The sequence below is a fragment of the Periplaneta americana genome, unplaced genomic scaffold (genome assembly GCF_040183065.1).
Source record: "Periplaneta americana isolate PAMFEO1 unplaced genomic scaffold, P.americana_PAMFEO1_priV1 scaffold_20, whole genome shotgun sequence".
Taxonomy (NCBI): domain Eukaryota; kingdom Metazoa; phylum Arthropoda; class Insecta; order Blattodea; family Blattidae; genus Periplaneta; species Periplaneta americana.
In genome coordinates this window covers 1,593,248-1,596,946 of record NW_027185501.1, presented here as the reverse complement: position 1 = coordinate 1,596,946, position 3,699 = coordinate 1,593,248, and the positions used below count along the sequence as shown (strand labels likewise).

Here is a 3,699-nt window from a genome sequence, read left to right as displayed (position 1 = left end):
ATTAAATTCATCCGTCTTTAGGTGCTTTGCTTTGGTTGCATCGAGTATAGCTTGTCATTTAATATCTGGGCTATATTTAGTGAAACTAATAAAACATAGGCCTACAGCTGTTATAAAACGTAAAGTTTTGTGTGTATTTTACTTTTTACTTATTAACATAGTCTTAATATGTAACTCAATTCACAATAATACTAACTTCATCACAGTCATTTCCTACAACATCCGAGCCACGCCCCTTTATTTTGACTAACCGAAACATGGCGCACCAATGTTCAATTGTCTTCAACTTTCTGAGATCTTTGTCCTCTCTATAGTATCTAACTCGTTGCAAGAAACCTACCCTCGAAATCCAGCAAGCTAGCCATCCACGGAGCCACCAGAGCGCATTATTAACGGTGAGTGACCACGCAGGCGACCCATCCGCGCAGCCACCTTGGAATCCATCACAGAAACACGCACCGTCTGAACCGGGCTTAAGTTATCATAAATGAAAATAATTAGTTCATTATCTACGCTTTATCATTAAAAATATCGATTTATTTACAAAAACTATGCCTATATGATTAAACTTAAAGTTTACGAATGTAGCATACCATTATTTGTACAACAATGGATGAGGCAGGAAATGGACGTGGTTGTACGAAATCGAGTTATCATAAAACATTGATATTTTATACTTGTACAATGAAAAATTGTGATAATACCATATTAATCTCTGGTTTATGATTAACTAATGTTGTTGTCCGCAATATAAAAACAATATAACGTCTTTACAGAAAAAAACTGTAAAATATCCTCTCCTTTTGCCGGAAACATCAAAGAACGCCAAATAAATAGCTAGCCGCTGGCGGTAAAATCTGTAGCTGACCATAGTCCTGAAAACACCAGATTTAGCTACAAAACTGCTGACTTGGCAACACTGCTTCCGATTAAATCCTGAGCAGCGTCGCCAACGCAGAAGAATGAAAATCCGCTAAAATTCCCTCGAAAAAACAACAGAATCCGAATAAAAACCTCCAGCATGGATAAATAAATATTTATCCATTTATCCATGCGTGCAGATTTTAAAATGTACCGTAAATATTACTCGACCAAGGCCAGTTGAGTCCTGCAGCCCGGAACCGTGGCGCTATTGCTCCTGCGTTCGTTATACCCTATGAGCTACTGCGCACACCGACGCGGGACGCGGGAGCGGTAGCGAATGCGAAACCAGGGGGATGCAACTTGTATTGAGTTCGTTGCTTACGTGATTACACAAGCTGGCGCATAGCACGATCGAGGGCAGGTCTCTGTGAGTCATGACAATTTCTGCCGCTAGGTTCGCCTCTCTGCCCTATGAAATGATGAATAGTACCATTACAAAGCATTGTGCATCGTGAAAATAGTTCGATTAATTGTGCATTACTCATTGAGTACGAATATTACAAATATGCCAAGCATATTACAATGTTATTTGAAGTTTGTTCAGCTAAGTTATATTCGAAAATTGTCTGTGTTTTGCTATGTGAAGAACTCTGTACCAACAGGTCGTATATTTATAGGTTAAGGTAAATGTCAAAGTTCTCTCATATAACAAGCAATGCTATGTTAAAAGTGGCGAATTGCATTTTCCGACTCTCGAAAGATGTGACCCGAAATGTAAAATAATTTCATGCATTCACTTACCAAGCATTACTGATATAGGCCTAATGAAAATGTGAACGACGTGATGTAAACATTGAAGATAATGTTGTTACTGTTTTCCCTTTCTCTTTTAGAAAATACCGACAAAAGTAATGAATTATCTTCATGCTGTACTTATTAGGTAATTAATGCGTATTTGTCTGTATTTTAGACCTGTGTATTGTTACGTAATTATCAGTGAATTAGGTAAGAGAACTTAACAAGGTTAGTATGAGATTAGGTAATGCACCTCAAACTGGTAAGTAATGGCTGCTGCGAAATAGGCTGAGGTGGTTATCGTGTGAATCAAATTATATCTAGAATATCTAGTTTTATTATATACGGATACGTAAATTTTTTTTTTGTTTTTTTTTTTTTTTTGTTTTAGCATGTGTTTGTAATTTTGTGAGGTTATGTCTAGCCTAATTTCTTTTTATTCTTGTATCATTACCAATACATTAATTTATTTTATATTCATTTCAGGTGTTACGGAGGTGTTACATCTATGTTGGCAACTCTACTTATATTAGGATATGAAGTAACAGTATATAGTCAACTTCATCATTTGCTAAAAATCAAAGAAAACTGTATGTCTTCGACTCATTCTATCGTCATTTCTTCTTATGTATGTGAACCACGTTCATTCTAAAAGTGCTACATTAAATGAACACTATAGACAACGTGATGGAACAATTTACAAGTTACTGTTAAAGTGCTCAACATTTTCAAGTGGTGCTATACCCATTGTTTCAAAATGTACATACATATTTTTACATTTCTATAAGAAGTGTCATAAATTATTTCAGCATATTTGTAAATTCTTAAAAATTAATTCTTCTAATTAAGACCATAAAGTAATGAAATAATATAGCCTAAGTCTATATGTGATTTTATACTACCGGTATTGATGTTGATCTTGGTAAATTAATCTAATTTCACAGTGTTGTCTTTTGTATTGTGGTTCATAACAATTATAACAGTATGTACGTGGAAATGTTTTTAAAATAATAAATTCTAGCTCATGATTTTAAGTGGTCGTTTCAATGGGAGGTTATATTGGAAAGATGATCACAAATGGATAATTTACTGCAAGATACAAGAACTGAATATAAGTGAGTGTTCCGTTGAAAGTGAAAGTGAAAATTTCGTTTTACAAGAGCTAAGTAGGAGTAATATTTATTTTAGAAATTATTTGAAAGCTACAGAATATGAAGAATAGACCTGTAACCATAGAAATCAACTGCGAATGGTGAGTGGTCAGGTTTCATTAATAATTGAAAGGAAGTAAAAATTATTTTCTTCTTATCATCCTGTTTTCAATATTTAAATTTAAGCACCTTTCTCTTCCTTGTTATTTTGTGAGAGATTACTTCATACTATCACATAAGCTAAATTTTTTCTGTACAGATAATAAAAATTACATACATAAGTAGGCTACTTGAATACTGACGATACAAACTTCATATACATACCTCATCAGGTATATTCAAGAAGACATCTAATGTACTGTAACCAGCACATGATTAAAATACTGATCACATGTCCAACAGTTTCTTACTGCACTCTTCACTTCAAAAGTTTGGCACATAGTTAATGAAAATCTTGATCAGGAAATCATTCATAAAAAAGTTAAATGTACACGTTTAAAACTTTCCTATAACATAGGGCATCCTCATTGTTACTTTTAAATTTTAGGAATGTACGCTTATAACTGTATCACAATCTGAAATAATCATAATATTTATAACACGAGGGTCCTTTTAGATAGTCAGTTCCAGTGTTCTATATGTAATTAAGAAATGGCCCAGTTTATTGCACTTTCAGCACTTTTCTATTTAGGGGCTTCTGATTAAGTTTCCTAATCACTTCATATTTACTGGAAATATCTTTGGCAATATTGTCCAGTAGTGGCTTCACAAGTTTTCTCAAAAGAAAGAGGGACATTTCCTCATCTTTACATGTGTCGCACTTCAGTTCTTGCGAAAATCTTGGCTTCAGAAAAGAATACTACAGCGTTTGCTATTACTATGCTCAATA

At 34.1% G+C, this 3,699-nt stretch overlaps 1 long non-coding RNA gene across 2 annotated transcripts; it reads left to right on the top strand.

Annotated features, from left to right (window-relative positions):
* The first annotated feature begins 1,252 nt into the window (after nt 1–1,252).
* On the top strand, nt 1,253–2,967 carry LOC138693726 (uncharacterized). Of its 2 annotated transcripts, none has more exons than XR_011330415.1 (2): nt 1,253–1,547; nt 2,146–2,967. It is a non-coding gene; the product is annotated as an uncharacterized lncRNA (long non-coding RNA). The 2 variants fall into 2 exon arrangements; XR_011330416.1 differs by having other exon boundaries at nt 1,253–1,804.
* Nucleotides 2,968–3,699: the final 732 nt, after the last annotated feature.